At 36.2% G+C, this 26,303-nt stretch overlaps 1 protein-coding gene across 1 annotated transcript in view; it reads right to left on the minus strand.

The window, feature by feature from the left end:
• The window catches only part of TAOK1 (TAO kinase 1), a 132,987-nt gene extending 106,910 nt beyond the window's left edge, over positions 1-26,077 (minus strand). The window contains exon 1 of the mRNA XM_051992265.1: positions 25,902-26,077. The gene's annotated coding sequence lies outside the window, so the exon portion shown is untranslated. The remainder of the gene's footprint in view (positions 1-25,901) is intronic.
• Positions 26,078-26,303: the final 226 nt, after the last annotated feature.

A 26,303-nucleotide genomic window follows, 5' to 3' on the forward strand; every position in this document is an offset into this window, starting at 1 on the left:
TGACCACTGTTCCCTTACTTGGCTTCTCTGATATTTTTTCCCACAATTCTCCTTCCACCTGATCATTCCTTCTCTAGTCTCTTTGCTGAATCATCATCTCTATTCCACCTTAAGTGTAGGTGTCTTCAAGGTCTAATCAAATGAATCAAATGCTACATCTGTTTGTTGGCCATAGCTATCTGGATACCCCCTCAGCATCTGAAATGCTCAAAGTCCAAAATTCAACTTTTTTCCCTAAACCTACACTTCTTCCTATTTCTATTTCTATTGAAATTTCTACTATTCCAAATCACCCTGGTTCAGAATCATCAAGTTCTCCTTTTATTGGGATATTCAACTAGTTACAAAATCTTGTCAATTCAGTTCTGCTTTCAACCATGTCAACATAAATCCTTTTTTCTCCAGTCACATGACCAAGCCATCTTATTTAAAGTCACTCCTTCTCACTCCTAATACTATTGTAATAACCTTTCTTTAAAACGGTTTCCCTCACCAACTCAGCTTTTACATAGTTGCCAAAACAATCTCCCTACCATAGATGTGACCATATCACTCCTGTTTAAGAGGTGACAGTGGGTAGAGCACTGGCCTTGCAATCAGGAAGACCTGAGTTTAAATGTGGCTTCAAACACTAACTAGCTGTGTGACTCTGGACAAGTCACTTCATCTCATTTGCTTCAGTTTTCTCATCAGAAAAATTAGATGAAGAAAGAATGACAAATCACTCCAGTATCTTTGCCAAGAAAATTCCAAATGGGATAAGAACACATTTGAGGGGGGTAGGGGGTGGGGGGTGGGGGAGAAGAAACTACCTTTAAGAAGTTTCAGCATGGCATTCAAGGCTTTCCAACAAAACATCTGACTCTAATTTATCTTTACAGCTTTGTTTCACATTCCCTTCATACATGATGATGCCATCAAACTCAAGTGTTGAGTACTCTTCAAAGCTTTTCCTCCTATTCCAGTAGGTTTTTCTTCATTCAGATTTCCTTTGGATATCTATAAATGGCTCACTTCTACAAGTAAGGAAAGCTCAAGCCTGTTTCATTTTTGTTTATACCCACAGTGCCAAACACAATAATGTGGACATGATGAATGCTTAATAAATCTTTGCCGAATTGAACTGATAGGGACCGAAAGCTAAAAGACAGTCCTTGCCCTCATTCCAGGTAGGGAAATAATCAATATATTAATCAACAATAGCACAGCCAGGGACTGTGCTAAGCGCCAAGGATACAAAAGCAAGCAAAAGAGCATACAATCTAATGGCGAAGGGGACAACATGCAAATGCATACAAAGCAAGCTATATAAAAAATAAATGGGAAATAAAAAAGCATTGGAATTAAGAGAGGGATTAGGAAAAGTTTGCTGTGGTTTTTTTAGATGGGGACTTAAAGGAAACTGGGAAGCAGAAATCCATAGTTGGAGGGAAGGAAAGAAAACATTCCAAGCACAGGGGGACAGCCAGAGAAAATGCCTGGAACCAAGATATGCACTGTTTTGTTCACTATATCAAATACAGATCACTGCCTCTCTAAATTATTTTTTTTTTAAAGTTGACAAGTATGAAAATACTTTTTTTTTTTTTTTTGGCTTTCAAATATAGCGGTCCTTTCCTGTAAAATGCACTTTAGAATTCTTCAAGTTCAAGTACATTCTACCAAAGTTTATAGAATCACATATAATATTCAAATTATTATTCTTTGTATGTTGAAATGTTTGTGTTTATTCATGATTAAGGTATTAATGAAATGAAAAATGAAAACTATATTATATCTCTGGTAGGTAAAGAAGCATCCTAATTTAAGAACCTATTTAAAGGTCTAACTCAGTGATCCTAAAGTAACAATTCAAACCTTCTAAATTCTAACATGACAACATTCTATTACAGTTAACTCTATGGAACAAACAGTAGTCCTGTAGGGATTGGAAATTTCTAATTACAGAACTAGAAGCATCTCAAGCCTAAGCACACAGAAAGTATGTTCAATCAAAGGATTGATAAAACTGGTGATACAGAGGGAACTCTCTTATAAGTTATGAGGTTTAAGATTCATTCCCACACCTCTGAACCTCCTATATATATGGTATGAATTTACCTGCAACCTCTATATGATCACACTTGCTCATACACCACTGATTATGGTGCTTTACCCTGTCACTCCAAGACCTTCCTCCCTGTTCCATTTAAGGATGGCACGTAAGGAATTTCTTTCATCATTTCTCATCCCACCAATTTTCCTGGACTTCCATCATCTCCGAAAACTCTTCATTCTACAAATAGAATCCAGTAGAAATCACACACTTTTGGGAAGGACTTCATCATCAGTTTCTATAGGTGGTCTTCCCCATTGGACTGTGAGCTTCACAAGGGCAAACACTGTCTCATACCTTTCTTTGTCTATCCAGTATTCAGCACAACGTCTGACACATAGCAGGCACTTAATAAATATATTTACTGACTGATTAACTCTACCATCATCATGATTAACATTAACCATTATTAGTAACAACAACAACCAATTTGCATACAAACCATCCCCACAGCCTTCTGAAATAACAGGTACCAAGAGATTCCTGTCACACATATATCCAACTTAACAATTTCAACTATATTTGCTAGGGAAAAAAAAAAACAAGAAAGAAACTTAAACAATATGACACCACTCTCCATTCTGCTCATTGAGCTTATGCCCTGAAGTGAACAGGATAAGGGAAAATAATCTGTTGTTCCTTCAGTTCATTTTAGTTTCTGACATTTCTCAGAGAATATGTAGGCATCTCCCCAAAATAAGGGATTCTAAAATTTTTCTTTCACCATAAAAAGAGACAGTTTATTCATCCTGCTAAGATTGAAGGAGCTCCCAAGAGAGGCAACTTTCTAGAATTCCTGGTCATGTTGAAAGCCTAGCCCTTCACCATTCTGACTTCCTTGTATCATTTCTTGTCTCATGACGAAACAGGAAGATGAAAGAGTCATGTATTGGCATGATTACTCTAATATAATGATACTTCTCTATGAAGCACTTTCAAAAGTAGTTTATATCTTACTAATCATCCAAGTTTTCCTGCCAGCTAAATCTCTGCTTGTCTTTTCTTCTCTCCTTTTTGAGTAAATCCTCCTAAAGCCAACCTCTCTCCAAATCAACAAATTCACTGGGGGTTTGACAAATAAAACTTACATCTAATGTTTCCACAGCAACCATCTCTGACCCATCTGCTCTCTGATAAAATATCCTTCAAGCTCTAAAGATTTAAAAGAACCGTACTGGATTTTATAGGTGATTTCTGACAGCCTTTCCTCTGGTTATTTGGACTTGAGGAAAAATACACTTTTGGGGGGCACAATATCTCCTAAATCAGCATGACCAAACCTGCATTTTTTTGCTCTCTAAAATTTAGAATCACAGAATTTTTTTTTAATTAAAAGGGTCTTATACATGATAGTCAAATCTCCCCATTTTCAAGACAAAGAAACAAGCTCCAAAAAATTATTGCAATCAGTGTTTGATGAAACATGACAATTATCCTGGTCTTCTAGCTCCTGGTCTAAGTCTTTTGAACTATTGCACTTAATGATTTGGGAACAAACGAAATTCAGGGATTAAATAAATTATAAGAAGTCTAAAAAAATGAGAGCCTACTTAAAACAATGCCCATAGCTCTCACCATTCACTTAGCACATAATGATATAATTTTTTATCTTGTTTCTATGATTTAACAATCTTTTATCTTTTTATCTTGCAGAAGTTGACATTTCATTCATTCAATCAATATACATTAAGCTACAGAAAAACCCTAATTCCCCAGAGGATCCTAACAAAAAACAACGAGATGGCTTTCTGGTCATCAACCTAATTTTGCTTACAACCTGGTAAAAGTTGCTTTATAAGACATATAAGTAGAAATAGGAAACTACTAGCCACCTCAAGCCCGGGTTATTACAATACTTTCTGGGGGATCTCCCTGTCTTGAGTCTTACCTCAATCCAATCCAATCTCTATTTAGCTGTCAAATTAATCTTTCTAAGGTGCCAACTTGTCTATATTCACCCTTTTATTCAAGAAACTCTAGTGGTTCCCTATTATCTCCAGGAATAAACATAAAATCATATTTCCTGTACAAAGTCCTTCATAATCTGGTCTCTTCCTACCTTTCTATATAGTCTTCCTTAGTAACCTCCTTGTACTCCGAGATCAAGTGTCACTGGCACTGGTCTCACTTATGTTTATTTCATTTCCACACTCTATTTTTACTATTAGCTAGTTGATATATATTTATTAAATGTTTGCATGCCAGGTACTGTGCTAAGGGCTGAGAATACAAAGAGAGGCAAAAAACAGTTCCTTTCTCAAGGAGCTCACAGTCGTAGGGGGAAAGAAACTACAAATAAAAAAAAAACTATGCACAAGCAAAATATACATAAGGATAAATTGAGAAAATGATACAGGGATGCTACAAGCACTAAGGGAGATCCAGAAAGGCTTCTTGTAGAAGGTGGGAATATTCCAATGCCTAAAATTCTCTCACTCTTCACTGCAATCTTCTGGCCTCCCTTAGCTTCCTTCAAGTCACAGCTAAAATCACATCTTCTATAGGAAGCTTTTTACAATCCCTGTTAATGAAAAGAGCTAACCTGGCAGCAAATGGAGAAAAGGCTGAAGTAACCTAAATACTAAAGACCCCAGTTAGTATGCCCTTTTTTCCTTTAGTGACTTCTAAGTGACTCCTGGCTGGGGTGTATGGGTGTTCAAGTAAAAGTAGCACCTTTGGTATGAGAGTTTGCCAACAACTTTCCAAGGCTACTCATCCACCTTTGATATCTACCTGATTCTCATCACTCAGTTATTTTCTTCAAGAAGCTGCAGCATGCCCAGCAGCACAACCCAAGAGGACTGTCTTGGTAGATAGGCTAACCAGGCTGGGGGGTGACTAACAGACCTTAAACCTGTTAAGAGGTGTCTACCCCAAGCAAGAATGTGAAGGCTGCCTGGCAGAATGGGCAGATGAGAACAAGATTTTCCAAAGGCCATGAAGGCAGCTGTGGAGTGTTTAGAGCTTGGTTAGACAGTGAAGACATCAAGGACGTCCACTACATCCCAAAGCATCTCCTGTCATTCTGACTTGTTTTGCCACTGGACTTCGAGGATTCTGGAAGAGAGAATGAGGCTGACAACTCTGTGCAATTGTGCCTCATTTAAATATAATTCACACACAAGCCAAGATACTATCCTCTCTGAAAATGAAGGACAAACCAATTCCAATAGACTTGGGATGGAGAGCCATCTGCATCCAGAAAGAGGACCATGGGGACTGAATGTGGATCACAACATAGGATTTTCACTTTTGTTGTTGTTTACTTGTGGAGTTTTTTTTCTTTTCTAATCTGATTTTTCTTGTGTAGCATGATAAATGTGGAAATATGTTTAGAAGAACTGCACATGTTTAATCTATATAGGATTATTTGCTGTCTAGGGGATAAGAGTGGGGGGGAGAGAGGGAGAAAGATTTGGAACACAAGGTTAATGTTGAAAACTACTTTTGCAAGTATTTTGAAAGTAAAAAGCTATTTTTAAAAAAGAAGAAAATGAAGAACAATAATAATACCTGATAAATGGCTAAGATGCCAGTTCAGCCGTATTAGCCTCCACAATTTAATCCCACTCACTTTTTTAGCATTATTTTATACTCTTCTTCATATTCACATATTCAAATGTTCCAACAACATAAATGCTATTAGTTGGATTTGTATATTCTCACACCACACCATTAAGTTTTCCTTAATCTCTTACCCTTCTCTAATGAAAGTGATCACCAACACTTGACCCTTTTTTAAATTTCCTATAATATTTCATCCGATTCTGTCTTCGTGGGGCTCCCTTATTCTGCATTGTTTGTAAACAAATTGTATCTTTCTATTAAACTGTAAGCTTCTTCATGGTAGAAATTATAATGTTATTCAACTTTGTAAAAGTTGTCTTGCAAATAAATGATGCTTAATAAATGCCTATGGATTTTAATGATAATTGCCCCACAGTGAGGTAATTAATACCACACTATGGTAGCAATGGAAATGGAGAAGAATTAAAACAAAGAAACTGTTGCATAACTGGATATGACTGAATACTGCAATATAAAAGAAGGAATCAAATATATTTTCTGGAGGGAAATGTCACAGAATCATACAACACCATGACTGAAAGGAACTTCAATGGTTATCTAGTCTAACTGGACCAGAAAAATGCTCCCTTCTACAACTTTGTACAATGATGCCAGTTTTAAATCTATGATCCTGTAATTTATCCTGCTAGATTTCAAAATAATTATTACCAAACTATCTGATTCATTCAACAAATGGATATTTATTAAGAATCTACTATATACCATGCGTCATATAAAGAATGGAAAGAAAAAACAGTCCTGGTGGCCCTCAGGTATTTTATGTTCTACTAGAGGAGAAATACAGGTGGAAGATGATCAGAACAGGTTTCATGAAGAAGCTGACATGAGCTGAGTCTTGAAAGAAGCTATGGATTCTATGAGACAGGTGAGGGAGTACACTAATAGAATAAAATAGATCATTCAAAAACAGCACCAAATGCAAAAAAGAGATCCGGCATTACAAAACAATGAGGAATAGAATACCATGTTTTAATTTTATAAATAGCACTGTAACTTCCCCCCCCCCAAAAAAAAGGGTTCATATTCACATACAATTAAGTCTCAAGAAAATGAGTAATTTCATAACTTTTGAATGAAGCCATATCCTCAGTTTGGAAGGAGAAAAATTGCATTTTCTTTCTGTTTCAAGTACACTGAATACTATAAAACTACATAGTAGATATCTAAAAACAAAGGCTTATTTAATTAAATGTCTCTAACCCAGTGATAGCTTTTCTGCCTCTATACCCTCCTACAGTTTTCCTATATTTGAGCATTCCAAAAAGTTTAGGAATATCCCTTCTCACAAATACATGCCACCTGCAATATTGTACAGCTGTTCTATTCTAGTGAATATCTAAAAATTCTGCAAAAGACTTCATAAGTCTCTTAACTCTTGCTATGTATCTCAGAAATACAACAGTTGAGACATGTACAATTGATCCATAGAAAAGTTAAATAAATGGCTTAACTATAACTAGCATAAAGTTTAATCTCAAATGTCCCTACCTGAATTCTTTTGTGTAAGTAGATAAGTGTCTACAATCATGTAAGAATAAAGTTTTAATCACTATCATGCAAATTGCTTAAATATTTTATTCGTTACATAGAGCAAAAATTGTTAAACCTTGGTAGCAACATTCTGTAGACTTTACTAATCCTCCTATATAGAAACCTACTTATTGAGTTAATTCAAACATTTCCTTTTTCTTTTACACTTAATTTTATGGTAATACATTTTAACAAAAATCATTTTCATGAAGGAATACACATTTATGATATTCTATGATATTATGATAAAATAAGTTACAAAATGTACTTTCTTTGAAAATATCATTGAAGTCTTATGATGGAAAGAGCCATCCATATCTAGAAAGAGAACTATGGAGACTGAATGTGTATCAAAGCATAGTGTTTTCGTCTTTTTTTTTTTTTTTTTTTTTGGGGGGGGGGTTAGTGGTGGTGTGTGTTTGTGTTTTTTTCCCCTTTTAATCTGATTTTCCTTGTGCAACATGATGAATATGGAAATATGTTTAGAAGTGTTGCACACATTCAACCTATAGTCTATTCTTTGTTGTCATGGGGGGAGAGGGGAAGAAGAAGGGGAAATAATTTGGAACACAAGGTTTTGCAAAGGTGAATGTTGAAAACTCTTTACATATATTTGGAAAAATAAAAAGCTGTTATAAGATAAAAGAAATATAATCGGAAAATTTTCTAATTTAGTACTATATCCAATTACGTTTCCACCAAAAAATTTAAGAAACAAAATGCCACTTCTGAACAGCTGAAGAAGATATTTCAATGGCGAATAATTACCATAGCTAGCATTTGTAAGTCTATGTTCTTTTTTTTTAAATAGTATTTTATTTTTCCAATCATGTATATAATTTTCAACATTCATTTTTGTAAGATTTTGATTTCTATTTTTTTTGCCTCCTCTTAACTACTACTTCTCCAAGACAGCAAGCAATCAGATATAGATTATACATGTACAATCATTTTAAGCATATTGCCATATGAATTATGCTGTGAAAGAAAAATCAGAACAAAAAGGAAAAACCACAAGAAAGGAAAAAAAAAGTCAAAGTAGTATGCTTCCATTTTCATTCAGTCTCCATAGTTTTTCCTCTGGATGCAGCTGACATTTTCTACTCCAAGTCTATTTGACTTGTCTTGGATCACGGTACTGCTGAGAAGAGCTAAGTCTATCATAGCTGATCATCCCACAATCTTGCTGTTTATTATATACAAAGTTCTCTTGGTTCTGCTCAAGTCACTCAATATCCCTTCATGTTAAGTCTTTCCAGTCTTTTCTGAAATCAGCCTGCTCATCATTTCTTATAGAATAATAATATCCCATTACATTCATATACCATAACTTATTCAGCCACTTCCCAATTGATGGGCATCCACTCAATTTCCAATTCCTTGTCAAACAATTCATGTTCTAAACATGATCAAATAACCTGGGTTAAAAAAAAATCCTAAGAAAATGACTTAATTATTCAATTAAATTGGTTTAATTTTATATAGTAACTACTACCGTCAATCTATATATAAAAATAACCATAATGTAAGCAGTCTTTCAAATATTTACTGAGCAACTATTCCACACAGGCAATTGTGCTAGGTGTTGAAGAGGGAACCTTGAGCAGAGTAGAGGAATATTTCAAATAGAAACCTCAATTTATGAAGCTTTCAAGTTAAAGTAAGAGCTTTCTACTTTCGATATGGCAAAAGTGATGTTTAACACATGAATGGCAAGCACACCTGCTCAGGGGGGAAAAAAAAGAATCTTGATCAGTCAGTAACAGATTACTGTATAAATAGCTTCTAAAGTAATTACAAAGCTGACAAGAAAATTGTTCTCAGAAAAGAGAGATTTCCTATCTTGTTAGTATTTACTGGAACAAAAGAAAATTAATCTCATAAAGATATAGCCAAGTTGATTGCTTAATGCCACAAGGCATGCTCTGTCAATCTATTAAGACTATATCTTTAAATACAAAGACCAAAAGACAAATAGCAAATACTAAGTAAACTATCATAGGAGAAATTAGGGGTCACTTAATTCATATTAAATTTGCTTCGACTTCTAAATTATTGCCTACATTTTTAAGAAATATAAGATAAATAATACTTAATGAAACCAAAATGAACTTTATCTTCTAACAAGACCACAAAACACCCATGGTTTTATGATATAGTTCACTAATTTGAAAGGAAAAGTAATCTTGTAAATATATAAAGTGATTATCCATAATCAGTAACTGCAATCTTCAAAGAAAGAATAAGCTTTTCACTTTTCTTCATTCTACATTAAAATAATACAAGAAAACTGATGCCATGAAACAGAAGTTTAGTCTAGAATTCATAAACTTTTCTTTTCTGATAATTTTTTCAGTAATTTGTTTCCTTCTTAATTCTATTTCATTTAATTTACATATTTTTAAAAAATGATTCTGAGGCTTCACCAGACTGCTAAAGGGATCCATGCCACAAAATTATTAAAAATGCCTACTACAAAAGATTCTGCATAAATAAAAATAGAAAACTGAAGTTGCCATTCTTTCAAAAAAAAATTGATTATAGCCTTGTAATATCATATGAGTATCTTGATAAAAAATAATGGGCAACTTTTTGTAGTACAATCTATCTGAAGTTGTTAATTAATCTGACTGTTTTCTATAGTGCTATTAGATAGAAAAAGTTTCCTTTTGTCACAGTTTATATTCATCTCTATCTTTATAATTCAATTTGTTTTTTCTTCCTCAATGGTGACGTGATTTTCCCAATTGCTGAAAAAAGTATGATATAAAAAGTGAAAAACATTTTTAAGTTTATTATTTTCCAATAGAATTGGTAATTTAAATTCTAGCATTTATAAAACTAAAAAAGCACTGCATTGTAATGTAGTTTCCTTTTTATAGTTTTACATATTGAAAATAACATTTTATAATTGTTTCAAATTGATCATCAAAAAAGAAAGAGCAATAACAGTTACCACAGATTTAATAATAAAATGAGGCATAATTTGGTCAAAAAAAAAATAATAATAGGCAATAACCTTTAGGTTGAAGGCAAATTCCAAAAATTCATTTTCTTCCTATTTGCACTACAATTCTTTCATCATTACTTGCTGTTTGTTGTTTAGCTGGATCCAACTCTTGGGATAAATACTGCAAAGGTTTGCCATTTCCTTCTCAGTTCATTTTACAGATGAGGAAACTGTGGCAAATGGGGTTAAGTGACTTGCCCAGGATCAACAACTGTTTTGAGATCAGCTGAAAGATAAGTTAGTCTTCCTGAGTCCAGGCCCATCACTCTAGTCACTACACCATCTAATTATTCATTATTACTTAGGGAGTTTTCAATTCAGTATTTATTTTGGACATTTTGGTACTTGAGTATGAAGTAAAACTTCATCTATCCAGCAATATTAGAACACACACACACACACACACACACACACACACTCTCTCTCTCTCTCTCTCTCTCTTCTCTCTCTCTCTCTCTTTCTCTCTCTCTCTCTCTCTCTCTCTCTCTCTCTCTCTCTATATATATATATATATATATATATATATATCACATAAATTGATTCACCAAGTGCTTATTCTTGTAAGCACTAAAACTTCTTTTATTATAATTCTGTATGGAAAGCGTTCTAATTTCACACATTCTTTTTTGATACTCTGGATTATGTGTCAAAGAGTAGTACTAACCTAAGGGACTTAGGATTGGTCCTCAATTTCCTTAAATGAGAGTCAAAGTTGGGTTAGTTGACCCATGAAACATCATGATAAATAGAAAACTTACACAATCTCAAATTAAGAGATCCTTGATCAAATGAAGGCTTTGCTAATTATTTGGAGAAGTCATTTATCTTTGGTTATCAATTTCTTCATATATAAAATTAGAGTTGGGTCAGATTTAGATTTACAAACTGAGAGGATTTGAAGAATGGGTTAGATCTTGTTCAGGCACAGAGAATAGAAGTGACTCTAAGTGGGGAACAAAGCACAGAAGCAGAAATGAGCACAAAAGCAGAAGGTACATTAAGAAGAACCCAGAATAAGGTAGAAAAAGGTAAGTTAGAATCAAATTGTAGAAAACCTTAAGAAGCAAATCAGATCTATAAAGGTCTTTGAAAATCCATACAAAATAGGCAATAGCATCACTGCAGATACTTAAACAAGGGAATTAGTCCAATGACAGTATACAGTGTGGATCAGAAAATGTTAGCAGTTGTCAAAATGAGCTTCTCAGAAACATAGAATAGTAGGGGGGAAAGGCATGGGTTTTATCAAGTATCAAGGGCATAGGTAAGGTCCTAACTCAGCTACTTACTGAGCTCCATCTCAGCACCATACTCTTGAGAAAGTAACATAACCTTTCTGAGACATCTTTAAAATCATTTCTAGAACTTATCAATTATAACTCTAGATTTATTTGTAACCATGGTATCACAGTTTTAGAGCTAGAAGGCACTTTAGAAACTTTAGATGTACCAGTAATATGGGATCAGATAGAGAAACCAATTTGGGAACAGAGATGAGCTTTTAATTTTGGTGTTTGACATGACAAGCACAGCTAAGAAGCAACAACCTATATGTAGTTAGATAGCTGGAAATATAAATCTGGAACACGTGTAAGAGATCAGAGGCACAGAAAGAATGAGGAGACTTTAGCACATAGATAACAAAAATAAAGATTTCTAAGATGGAAAAAAGACACAAGAAAGAGCCTCAAACAAGAACCATAAGCTAGGAATAAAACTAACAGTTCTCAAAGTGAGGTCCCTGAAATGAGACCCTATCATATAGAATATATGTCAAAACTAATAGCAAAACCCAATAATATTAGGACATAGTATTCTATAGTAAATACTAAAATATTTCAAAATCTCACTAAGTAATACTAAGACATTTGAATTTCTAATCAAGCAATAGAATCCATATAAACAAAAGCACTTGGGGGAGGTAGAGTGAAGGTCATCAATTCCTCAAGGGTGTCAAGGGGTCCTGGGCCCAAAAAATTTGAGAACCACTGCTCTAGAGGATGGGGAAAAATAAGAACCAAAAAAACAAAGGAACATTCAAACAGAGAGCTATATAAGGAAAAGTATAGCATAGAAGCTAAGAAAACAAAATTTCACAAGAGAAGGGTATTAAAAGTTAATTGCTAGAGACAAGTTAGAAAGAAAAGGACAGGTAGAAGACAAGGAGATCTTAAGTTTCTTCATGTAAAGAAAGGGCTGTGGGAACTGAAAGTGGATCACAACATAGTATTTTCACCTTTTTTACTGTTGTTTGCTTTTTGTTTTCTTTCTCCTTTCTTTTTGATCTGATTTTTTTTTTTTTTTTTTTTTTTTTGGTGCAGCATAATTGTGGAAATATGTATGGAGGAACTACACATATCTAACATATCAAATTGCTTGCTGTCTAGAGGAGGAGGTGGAGGAAGGAGGGAGGAAAAAATTGGAATGCAGGGTTTTGCAAGGGTGAATGTTGAAAACTATCTTCACATATATTTTGAAAATAAAAAGCTATTTTTTTTAAAGTTTCTTTGTATAAAAAAATGGGGGAAATAGCCTTAAATTATTAAGAAAGTACTGAGAAGTAAAATTTTAGATTTAAGTCATAAAGAATAGAAATTCAAGATGATTATAATAAACAATAATTATCCTAAGATTTTTTTTTTCAAATTGCTTGGTTTATCAGTACAATACCCAACCAATTAAACTTCAGAATTTGCTGTTTGAACCTTTTTTTTAATTAAAATCTTTTATTTTCAAAATATATACATGAATAATTTTCAGCATTCACCCTTACAAAACCTTGTGTTAGTTAATTTTTCCTCTCCCCTTCCCCTACCCCCACTTTAGATGGCAAGTGATCCAATATATGTTAAACATGTACAATTCTTCTATACATATTTCCACAAATATCATGCTACACAAGAAAAATCAGATCAAAAAGGAAAAAAAAATGAGAAAGAAAACAAAATGCAAGCAAACAAGAAAAAGAGTGAAAATACTATGTTGTGGTCCACATTTTGAATCTTATAATACCCTGTAATACTTAGTTTAGATAGTTCCTTACAACAATATAAAAAGTGTTTCTATTACTACCCTTGAACACAAATTTCATATTAAAACATCTCTTATTCTATGTTATTTCTCTGAATTACTGGGTCTTCATCATAGTAAGACCATCATATCTCCTTAATCACCTTTTCATCGCTTATCAAAATCTCCTATGACACATACAACCTCAAAAACCTCTCAGCTAAGAATTTTGCCTCCTATTTCAATGAAAAAATGCAGAGTTCTTTCTTCTCATTTCATATTACCCAGAATGCCTTCTGCCACTATCTCTTCCTTCACTTGTCTCATATGATGAGGGAGCCCTTCTGGCCAACACTTATCTCTCTATATACACAAATGATACTTCTCTAGCTAATCTCTAGAAAATTGTCCTCTCTGTGATCACCACTCTCACTAATTTTCCATCTTCCCCATTGCCTATAAACATCCCTATGTCACCTCATCGTCAAAAAAAACCCTCAAATGATTGATCAGTCTATCTCCCCCAAGCAATCTTCCTTATCTCTCCTCCCTTTCTTGGGAAAGTAGCTAGAGAAAATAGTCTACAACCAATGCACCCATTTCCTTTCCTCTTACATGCTTAACTTTCTGCAATCTGCCTTACAACTGAAACTGCTCTCTCCAAAATTGCCAATGATCTCCAAAGTTCCAAATTTAAGGGGTTTTGCTCTATTCTCATCCTTCTTGACCTCTCTGCAGCCCCTGGCACTGTCAATCACTTCTCTTTACTCTCTCCTAACCAATGTTTCCCCTAAAAGAATGTAAGCTTTTTCACTATGAAATGTCTTCCTTTTCTATTAGTATGTTCACAGAGCTCTGAATCTAGTAACCATTTAATAAATGATTCGTTCATTTATTCATTCATTCTCTCTATGACAATGTTCCAAGTTCTCATGTCTATCTGACCTTTCCATTACAGTCTTCCTCCTAACTAGAACTTCCTGCAGCTTGAAGGCTAGAAAGGGAAAGTTATCTTCAGTTGCTTGTTCCCACCCTAAAAACAAAGTCCTGAGGGAGAAATGCACTTATAGGCAGGTGAGATTCTGGTCATTTTTCTGATGGTGTCAGTCCTTCATACTCATCACTCACTGTAAGGAGGTTTTATCTACAATACTCTTACACTTAACAAACTCTACGACAGTTTTGTGGAACAGACAACAAGAAGCACCTTGAAATTCTCTTCTTTCTAGTTTACCTGATTTTACTTTGATCTAGTTTTCCTATCACTCTCACCAACCCTTCTGTCATCCTTGAAGAATGAATCTTCATCCAGGCCATATCTACTAACCCCAAGGCTCTATATCCTGGGCTTCTTCTCTCCTACATCTATGCTAGTTCATTTGATCTCATCAATTCCTGTGGCTTCAAGGATTCTCTAGATGAAGATGATTTTCAGGTCTTTATATAATCTCAACATCACTCCTGATCTCTATTCTTTAGTCTTCAAATACCTACAGGACATCTTGAACAATTTCATAGACATCTTAAATAGAACATGTCCAAAAAAAATGAACTGGTTATCTCCACAGTTCTCCCCTTCTTAACTTTTTTATTATTGTCTCACTTTATCCCTTTATCACTTACCCCTAAACTAATAAATGCCTTCTTGTCTCCTTGCCTTATCACTTTACCCCTAAACTAATAAATGCCTTCTTGTCTCCTTGCCTCAAGTTTTTCCCCACGCCAGTTCATTCTCCATTCAGCTATCAAACTGAACTAAATAAAGTAAAAGTCTGACTATGTCACCCCACAACCATTAAATTCATTTCAGTGACTCCCTAGTGCCCCCAGAATCAAAATATTGTTTGGCTTTTAAAGCTCCTCATAGCTTGTCCCTATCCTAGCTTTACAGGCTTCTTATAGTTTATTGACCTCCATGTACTATAATTCAGTAACACACAATCTCCATAGTCCAAGCATTTTCACTGGTTGCCCCACATAAAGGGTACTTTTTCTCTTTATTTCAACTTCTTTGGCTTCCCTGGCTTCCTTCAAGTCCCAACTAAAATCCAACCTACTACAAAAAGTCTTTCCCAATCTCCCTTAACATTAGAGCCTTCCTTCTTAAGATTTTCTTTATCTTATCCATACTTAGTTGTTTGTACACCATCTCCTCCAAAGCAAGGACTAAGTTTAAGGTCTATTTTTTGGGATAGCTTTGTTTTGCTTTGGATTTTTTTTTTTTTTGGAGGGGTGGGGAGAAGAGGGTTATCTTTATTTGTATCCTCAGCACTTAGCACAGTGCCTGGCACAATAGTTACTTATTATAAATGCTTGCTGATACCCAATTGCCTCAGCCCAAAAAAAAAAAAAAATTAAGTTTTTGTTTAATGAAAATAAAATCTTGCAGTTCATTTTCCCAAAATTCAGTTTGTGTATTTCAAAACATCTATCCTTCAAAATAAGTTTATCTAAATTAACAATCATCTGTTCAGAGCCCCAAAATCAAAGTTTCCTCCCCCTCAAAAAGATTACATTCTAGCCTATTATTTTTAAACTGTTGCTAGTTTATGGACCATGTACATTTTCAATGTTCAAAAGGAAATCACTGATGCAAAATTTAAAAACAAAATATAACCCTGACTATGAAGAAGAAATTAAATGAAGGTTTCTGAAATCTAAAATGCCATTGTGATCAAACTTCAAATCTATTCTGCTCCTGTTCAATGACATGGGATGGCAGCTCTCTAGCACCTGAGCGTGAACGTGTGTGTGTGTGTGTGTGTGTGTGTGTGTGTGTGTGTGAGAGAGAGAGAGAGAGAGAGAGAGAGAGAAAGAGAGAGAGAGAAAAAATGAGAGACAGACAGACATGGAGAGAAAATTATACACTTCCAACTTTCCTATATGATATACTTGGCTAAGGATTATTTGGAGCACAAATTATTCCAGGTCTCATCAATATTAACTTGTCTTATCAATAATATGGCTTTCCAATGCAAAAGAATTATTATGACATAAAAATTCCCTATTTTTACCTTTACTGTGTGACTCACCACTCCTAGGCTAATCTAGTCTTAGCATTCTATGAACTATTCCACCACCTCCCTTTACTTAAGAAGCTGAATGAAAAAAATTGCATTTTAAAAGACTCCTAAATTACAAATATGTTTTATTAAATTTGGATTTTTAAAATAAAAATATAAAATTTAATTTAAGGTTAGGGTTAGGTTAATATTACATTTTAAAAGATAAATTTTCAAGCCACCTCAAAAAACTAATGCTGCATTTTCAAAACTGCTGCATTCTAAAAGAGTATGTTTTGGGGGAAGCCAGGTGGGGCAGTGGATAGAGCACCAGCCCTGGAGTCAGGAAGACCCAAGTTCAAATCTGGCCTTAGACACTTAAAACTTCTAGCTGTGTGACCTTGGGCAAGTCACTTAACCCCAATTGCCTCAGCCAAAAAAAAAAAAAAAAATTAAGTTTTTGTTTAATGAAAATAAAATCTTGCAGTTCATTTTCCCAAAATTCAGTTTGTGTATTTCAAAACATCTATCCTTCAAAATAAGTTTATCTAAATTAACAATCATCTGTTCAGAGCCCCAAAATCAAAGTTTCCTCCCCCTCAAAAAGATTACATTCTAGCCTATTATTTTTAAACTGTTGCTAGTAGTTTCAATCCTATTTCCTCCCTTTCTATACAAAATTCAATCAAGTCCAGTCAGAAGTGAGTGCACACGTATGTTACACAATATTTATTGCCAAGGATAATTTGCAAACCACAACCAGAAAAAAATTAATAATAAAATTGATACAAGCTACAAAAGAAGTGCCATGCCTAGTTAAGATAGAAAGGACAATCTGATCGTTGCAGGTATAACTAGGTCCCAATAAAGGAGTTAAGAGGGCTTCCAGGTCATTAAGTAGAACCCCTAATTCTATAACTTATGAAGGGACCTGGACAAGAACCACAGAGCAAAGACAGCAAAGATAAGAGTTTCCGTCTATACCTGCTGATGAGACTGCAGGACTTGAAGTGATGATTAATACACTGGGATGTCACATATTCATTTTATGTTATATGGGAATCCATCCTTAAAGGCCAACCATTCAAATCTCAACTCTGTCACTTAATACTTATATGTCCTGAAACAAAGCCAATATTTCCATAAGCTTCAGTTCCTTGACAGTTTTAAACTCATCAAACTATGATCACCAGTATCCTGAGACAAGAAGGTATTAACACTTACAGATACCATTAACAATCAAAATCCAGCAATATTTGAATGATCTTAATGACTCACTTGATTATTACTAAATAAACATCTACGCCACAGAGATACAAGAACTGAAACTTTTCCTTTGACTTCCAGGGAATAGAAGCTGGACCTATGATTTCATTGATACAGGCTCACAAAGATAAAGAATTTACTTCCACCAGTGTGGATCAGCATCTTTGCTGCCACTCAAAATGTTAGTTATCTCCAACACAGAGAGAATTTCATTAGTTTATCCAGGGTCACACCCACTATGAGCCAGAGGTCACACTTGAATACAGGTCCAGATCTCAGAAGGCCTCTCCTATATAGTGAAATGTTTAAAATTCCTATTCACCTTCAACTTTTTAAAGAACTTTGTTAATGACCTTAACAAAAATCAGTAAAAGACTAAAGGAAATTAGTATTGCTAAAAAAACACTAGTCTATATTCATGATTCATTTTCAGTTACAATCAACTAAACCAGAATGAAATTTTTAAAAGTATACATATTCAAGCAATATCATCCTATATGTATGTATGATAAGGCTTCATTTTGAAGCTGTTGGGAAAAGAATAAAATTAAGATGGCCTGGATTCAAATCCTGCTTTAAGCACTGGGCAAGAAATTTAACTCCTATGAAACAACTTTAGAATTAACCTATTCTTGAATTCAAGATTGGTGAAAGAAGTTCAAAATCACAGATCCTTTAAGCATCTGGTAATATTTTAAATTACAATAAATCCATGGAAAGGACTTTCACATATTCAAATAAACAAATATTTATTATGAAGCTCTCTCTCTCCTGTTACCAGCAGACTTTTTAGACTCGCTAGATGATTACTGCTGGGTCCAGCTGGACCAGAGATGGTTTGTGAGGTTCCCTTAAATTTTTAGAATTCTATTAAGTAACTAATGTTCACAGAGCACTGTGCTAAACACTTCAGAAGATACAAAGTTTACATAAATAAGATAGGGTTCCTGTCTTCATTATTCTTACAATCTAGAAGGGGAAAACTACATTGGAAAGATACTCGACTCTGGAAACAGAGAAGGAAGATATTTGAATTTGATTTAAAAGATGGGTAGAAATTTAACAGTCAAAACAGGGAACAGTGTGTACAAATACATGGAAATGGGAAAACTCAGAGAAGGCATACTCATAAAAGGCACCCATTTTAATCAGAGCTCAGCGGACGTAGAAGGAATCATGTGATGTCCACAAGTTCTTCAGGGTTGGGATTTGCTTCAGCTTTGTCATTGTGTATCCAATGACTTGAATATATGGTAGGTGTTTGGTGCCTGAGTTCTGAATGAAAGCATAAAAGAGGCTGTAAAGACATGATGGTGACAGGTTTTGAGAGCCAGGTTTAGGAATCTGAATGTTACTGTGCAGGCACTAGGTAGCCACTAAAGACTTTTGAAGAGAAGAGGAACACAGCCAGATTTATGTATGAGAAAGGCTAATTTAGGAGTGAAATAAAGAATGTACAAGAGGTAAGGAGGAGAAAAAAAAAAAAGATTACTACCATAGCCTAAAAGCCTAAGAATGAAACAGGATCCATACTAGGGTGGTACTAATAAGAAAAAGGAAAATATAGATGACAGTTATGAAAACTAGATGTGAGACATGAGAAAGAGGGACCGACCCAAGTTTCCAAACACTGGAAATCGGATAAATGGCAGTGCCCCCAACAAAATAAGGAGGCGAATTTATGGAGAAAGGCAGCACCATTGTCTGCTTAGTCCTCTAGGCTTGTGACTGAGAAATTATTCTCAGCTCTTCACTATCTCTCACATTTCATATTCAAGCGTCTGCCAAGGCCTTTCAACTTTAACCTTTACAATGTCTCCACGTGATGCTCTCTTCTCTTCTCTGACATTGCCATCATTGCCTAGTGCAGGACCTGATCATCTTGCAATAGCCTGCTGGTGAGTCTACCTGCCTCAAATCTCTCTGCACACCAATTCAGTCTCCATTCAGGAACTCAATGATTTTCCTAAAGCACAGGTCCAATCATGTCACCCACTTGATAAATTCCAGTGGGTTCCTATCATCTCCAAATCAAATCACAAAATCCCGTTTGGCCTTCAAGGTTCTTCCTAACCTGGACTCTCCTCTTTTTACACTTCACTCCCCATAACCATGTACTCTTTTGTGCAGTAATAATGACCAGCAGGCTGTTCCACAAACAAGATACTCCATCCTTCAGCTCCAGACATTTTTTCCTAACTGTCCCTCATGTCTGGGACACTCTCCTTCCTCCTCTCTGCCTCCTGGCTTCCTTCAAATCCTAGCTTCTAAAGAAGCCTTTCTCAGTCCCTAATTCAGTGCTTACCCTCTGTTAATTATTTCCTATTTATCCTGAATATAGCTTGCTTTTTCATGTTCTCTCTCCCATAAGGGAATCCCTTAAGGGCAGGGGACTATCTATCTTCTGCCCTTTTTTATATCCTCTGCAGTTAGCACAGTACTTGGCATAAGTTAATACATATGTTTATTGACTGATTACTCTGATACTTAGAAGACTACAGTAATATGGACTTAAGAGCTGGAAGGAACCTTAAAAATCATCTATCTCAATGCCTTCATTTTTAGATGAGGAAACTGAGGCCCACTAAAGTTAAGTGTCTTTTGTACAAGATGATATCACTACCAAATCAGAATCAGAAATGCTTGACCTGAATTTTCTAAATATACTTTTAAAGAAATTTCCATACACACAATGTCATCTAAGGTCTACCATATAGATAGTGCTTGACCTAGAATTCAAGAAACAAAGAATGGTTGCTATCACCACTCCTCCCTTAACCTTTAAGTGCCAATGCCCCCTAGACAATGTGATTGCAGAAATGTGGATGTGAAATCTGTGTCACCAAAGTGATTTTAGGTGTACACATGTGCTAAGGAAGGAAAAAGAAGAGATTATGTGGGGGAAAAAAATGGAGCTTTACAAAAGGCTCATAAATAATCTGTGAAAAACGGAGTCTTCGGTAATTGATTTTTGAATGAATGCATAAACTAAACTGTAAAGACAAGATGATGACGACAGTTGAATATTCAAGGCCTTGAAGGAAAAATACAGATTCTAAAACAGGAGCAGTAAGAGAGCCCCAGACCCCAAAATTGCTCACATACACAGTCTGAAATTTTTCACTTGTTATGTTGCCTTAAATTTTATTGCTCAAATTATGATCCATTTGGGTTAACAAGGATCCTCTCTAAAAACACATCTACTTCTGGGAGATACCCGCTTTTTTCCTAATACTTAGTCAAAATCAACTTCATCAAGGGAATGGGCAGTTTTTATAATATTGAGAACAAGGGGAAAGGAAAAGAAAAAAAAAATGGGAATAATAATTAATCCCGATATTCAGTGATAGGATAGGCCTGGGCTAAGGAGAATGTGTTACCATAGAAGATATCAAGAAATCATCCTATCACTATTATTCTGATTTTACCATAGAAAAAACTGAAGCTCAGGAAGGTCAATCAGTATCTGAAGCAGGATTCGATCCTAAAAAGAGCAAAAAAAAAAAATTGCCTAGCACTAGATGCCCAGACCTGGGAAAAGAAGTTCTCAGTTTTCAAGTTCTCTTTCTTATTGCAGGTGGACTATTCCCACCTAAAACTCAAAATTAGGATCATGAGTACTAGCACATAACTACAGCACAAGTTAAAAGGGCATTTGTGGACTAGACTGGAAACCTGTCTGCCATGTTACAGTGTTTCTGTAGGAATACACAATGAAACTTACAAATGGTATTTTGGAACACAACTCATTCCTAAATGGAGAAAAGCCTGTCTATTACTGACTAGTGATAGTCCAGATCCTAGGATTATAAATTTTAAGGACCAGAAAGAATTTTGAGAATTTGAGAAGTTGAGAATGTGTCTCAACTCAGACCTATAGAGATGAAGTGAGGTATCCAGTCATCTATCTCCAATAGAGCCTGGATCTGAATTCAGGTCAGCCTTGAAATCCAAAGCTTCCAACTACACTACATTATCCTTAACTAAAGATTTTAGTCTTGATTTTTTTTTTGTTCTTTCATGTCTTTGAAATGCAAAGATGATGAGTATATTTATTAAGTTATAAAATATATATATATACACAAAAGATAAATTACTTTTAGCAAAAGAAAAATTTCCCTCTATTTCATCTCCAAAGGATAACCTTTAAAAATAAACAAGAAAATGTCATAATGATTAAGTGGTGACATAAGAGTTCCACATACACATTTTATGTAAAGCACTGTGCTTGGCCTCATAAGTGGATGCCCAATCAGATCTCAGAGTGGGTTTCTCATTCTGATGAAAGAACACAGAAGTAAAAGAACCCTGAGTCCGGAGTCAAAGCAGCCTCATTTAAACTCTATTTCTACCACTTACTACCTGGACATCTTGGGCATCTTAATTTATCTCTCTGGACTTCAGTTTGCTCTTCTGCAAAATGAGAATGTTCCAAAAAGAAAATCAAATTCTAAGGATTCTCAGTTTTCTACCCAATCCTCTTTTGTTTCCAATGGATATGGAAATGCTCATGTTACTTGGTTCAGAATTGCAACTTATGATTAACTTCAGAATAAAAAGTAAAATGGAGAAAAAATGAGAAAGGAGACCTAGATGACTAAACCTATGCTAGGAGATAGAAAGTATAAGTACAAAAGTTGAGTCATGAAAAGTACTTCAAAATTGTCCATTCAAATAATGGTATGTTTATGTACATATTTTCATTAAGAGACCCTTAAAAACTCAATTCCTATAATAAAGCTTTGGAATCAAAACAGTTAGTAGGAATTCTAAATTAAAATGTAACTTCACATTCAACATTATGAACTACAATACATTCACTCAACAAGAGGAATGTTATTGAATCATAATGGTCTGTCTATACCTCCTTCACTCAATCATACTAGTATGGTTCTTAGTTTTATAATAAAGTATGATCACAGATTTATAGCATTAGAGTTGGAAAGGATCTTCAAGGTCACCAAGCTCAGTCTTCTCATTATAAAGCCAAAGAACTAAGGCTGCAAATGACTCACCAAGGGCCACTGGGCTAGCAATTCAGCAGAAACAAATCTGTCTGAATCTAGACCTAGGACTCTATTCCCTATCTCAGACCTTACAAAACAGTTACAAGAACTGGAAGGTATATATTTTGATTTCGTATCTTCTGAGGATTCTGTTTAATGAAACACTACAACATTTTCAATTTTGTGCAAGTTGTACTCCATGAACTCCTTAACATTTACAGAAAGAATAAAAGATTAGGTTTATTCAAACATAACCCTGAACTATGTTACCAAATTAAGCACATGTAAGACCTTTTAACAGTGTCTCATTTCTACAAATTTAAATTTGTGACACTGCAGTGAGTTCTTTTGGGTCACTTATAAAAGAATACTGACAAACAGAGCTATTAAAAAGAGCTCCTGGTTAAAATCAAACAAACAAAAAAGAATAAAGCAATCTAGAAATAAAACTTTTATTAAATCTTTACACATTGTTTATTTTAATACTTTCCTAACTCATTTCAACAGTTGACAGATTATAACTATGAGGTTTACTAAATATTAATGTTTGGTGAGAATCAATAAATTTTAAAAACGAGTTACATATTCTGTGGCTATTTAAGAGTAGAATCGAGAGGAAACTATGTCCAGCTATTTTCTGATATGTAGTAAAGAACAAAAGTTGCTTCCTTAACTGTAGAAGAGCATTACAATATGGGTCAATGACCTATGTCGTACTTGCCTTGACAGCTATTAAAAACAAACACACAACTAAATCCTTTGTCATAACCAACACATATTCACAATTCTTTGCTACATCTATTGTTCTTCCCAAATCCTTATTACAGAAAATACAACCATCATTTTATTTTCATCTCATTTATGCTATAGATATCAATATAAGTTCTCTACCCTGCAATCCTGTTTCTAAACCTTCTTTCAGCTTAAAGAACTTAGTGTAAATTTAAAAATAAACCAAACCTTTTGTACATAATTGATATTCCAAACCTTTTAAGATAATCTCATGATACACACATTTTGAGATTTCAGTTGATTCTTACAGTTTCTTCCATCTACACAACATGAGAATTATAACTGAATTAGAGTTTGATAACAGAATGCCAAAAAATTAAGTCATTAAAAGGGAATTCTGAGAAAAGAAGCAGTTGTGAAGAACAGGAAGTGATGTACGTTGCCATTTTGTTCATGAACTATGTAAGAACATAAGACCTATAGTCCTTCTAGCTTCATTTGTCTTTTACAGAAACATTAGAGGTTATGTTGTAGATATTCCTTTAAATAGTTTTTCCCTATCTGAAACTTTCCTGAACCTATTCATTCATATTTTCAGCCTCTACCATGTTTTGCGCAAAGAGGCAAAGGATACAAGAGAAAGCTGACTTGGACAATGATATCAAAAAATCAGGAAAGAAATACTAATAATAATTAATTATTTTTGGCCTTCATAATCAGTAGCCAAACCAACTAAATGCAAAGAGTAGCAAATTCAATAGAGCTGGGGGATGGAGGCATTTGATGCAACATATACTGACTAAAATGAGGATCATTCTGTCCAATGCTAACCAAGTTGGCATCTGACTACAACCTGGTTACTAACAACTTTACTAATATCCTGATATTTCATTATCTTAAAACAAGCTTTCCCACTGCAAAACACAATACACATAGAGATATTTAAAATACCATAAATTTTTCTGGTCTGCGAGCATATGCAAGATAATACCACTAACTATAAGTAGCATTTTAGAAAACTTAAAAGTAAATGATTCCCAGGCTTAAAAATACTTGAAACAAGTTAAAAACACCATGTTGCTATTAAAATAATACAAATAAATTTGTATATTAACAACACTAACTCCTTAATATTCAGCAGTTTTCAAAGTGGGGTACAATGTGTTTATTCTTCTTGAAATGCTATTTTTCAAATATCCTAGCCCTTAATAATCAGAAGATATGAAAATATCACAAATAGCAACACTTTTGAGTCTGGAGGAAAGATTATGAACAATAACATTCAAGAGTAATCATTATTAATCAATGAAGCTTTCTTGCCAAGAGAAGTTTTTAAGAAAGTTAATTTTGACTTAAAAAAAAATGTCTAGTCTTTGGAGGGCAATATACATCAGGAGGCCAACCAACAAGTGTTTCTGAAAATCAGATTGAGATAGTTTGTTTTTTTGAAAATAATAAGCAAAAAGAAAAAGGAGGAAATTCAACCTTTGGACTGGAATAAAGCAGACCATACTGAGAATTTTAGACAAATTGACATGCAAATGCTATTCCTAATAACTGGCAGTCACAGCAGAAACAAAATTTCAGACGTGGATTACTGTTATGTAAATTTCCCCATCTTTATAGATTTTACAGACTCAAGTTACTCCCCCCCCCCAAAAAAAAAAAAAAGAAAAAGAAAGAAAGAAAAAAATCTCCAAGATGGAACAAATGCCCAACATGTTACAAGTCACCCTGTAATCTAAAGTCTTGGTGAATTTCTGTTAACTACAACAAAGTCGGCCATCCTTGCTGGGGTGGGGGGGGGAGGAAACGACCCAGCTGTCTCATTCGAATTTATGCCTCAAATCCAACCTGCTCCCAAAGACGTCAATCTCCTACTAAAAACAATAAATAAGAGACAAACAGCAGAACAACCCGGATCCGGGTGCCGGCCTGGCCAGCCCTCGAGTCCCTGCTCTGGGAGCCGCATCCCGGGCACACTTCCTCAGGGCAGATCTAGGGGAAAGGGTGTATGGGGTGGGAGGGATGAGGGGGACACCCAGGCATCGATTAAAAGGCAGGAGTAACCTCTCCCAGGGAAGCGCCATTACCTCCTCTGCCAGCTCCCCCTCCCTTCAGTGGAGACACGGGTCTGTGTATGGAGAAGCAGCCTAGGACTTCTGCAGCATTGCAGCACAGAGAATGGGGTGGGGGGTGGGGGAGACAGCTTTCTGCTCCCCCTCCAAAAGAGGGGTGCAGCCCCTGGGGAATGGGGGAGGGAAATGAACTGGCTTCGGATCCAGGCAATCCGAAGCCTTCTCCCTAGCTGCGGACACCCGGGCAGCGACTGAGGAGGCAGGGGAGGGGGACCACAAGGGGGAAAGGGCCCTGAAGCCTCCAGTCTGGGGGGAGGGAGACCTAGACCCCGACCCGTGGAAGGGGACACACCTTCATTAAGACATCCCAAAGATACCAGCGGGGAGAAGGGGAGGACAGAGCCGGGTGCACCCCCCACCCAGGCCGGGCAGGCTTCCTAGCCCCCTCCTCTCTGAAGCCGAGGCGACCCTCTCCTCGGCGTGGCTTTGCCTCCCTCCCCCTCCGGGGCGAGGCCCGAGGGGAAAGGGGGGGGGGGGGGTCAGGCCGGTCCCAGCCCCCCGCCCGGGCCCCGCAGGCGCGCTTACCCTCTCGGCGACAGGCCAGGCCCGGCCCGGGGCGGGGCGGGGCGGGGTGCGGTGGGCAGCCGCAGCCCCCCGGAGCCGATCCGCTCCGCTCTGCCGGTTGAAGAGGTGAGGACGACGACGACGACGAGCAGAAGGAGGGGGCCAGGCGAGCCACCGCCCCCCCTCCGGCGCCCCCGCCAGTCGCCCAGCCCGAGCTCTGCGACAAGGGGCGGGCCGGAGGGGGCCGCGGCGGCGGGGCCCGGCCCGGCCCGGGAGGCGCCCGCCCTCAGCACTGCCGGGCTCCGCAAAGATGGCGCGGGAGGCGCGGGGAGCCGGGGCCGGGCCGGGCCGGGCTGGGCCGCGCCGAGGAGGCCCAGCCGCCTCAGTGGCCGCCACCGGCCCAGGGGGCGCTCACAAAGGGAC

This window comes from Antechinus flavipes, chromosome 4 (genome assembly GCF_016432865.1).
Source record: "Antechinus flavipes isolate AdamAnt ecotype Samford, QLD, Australia chromosome 4, AdamAnt_v2, whole genome shotgun sequence".
Lineage (NCBI taxonomy): Eukaryota > Metazoa > Chordata > Mammalia > Dasyuromorphia > Dasyuridae > Antechinus > Antechinus flavipes.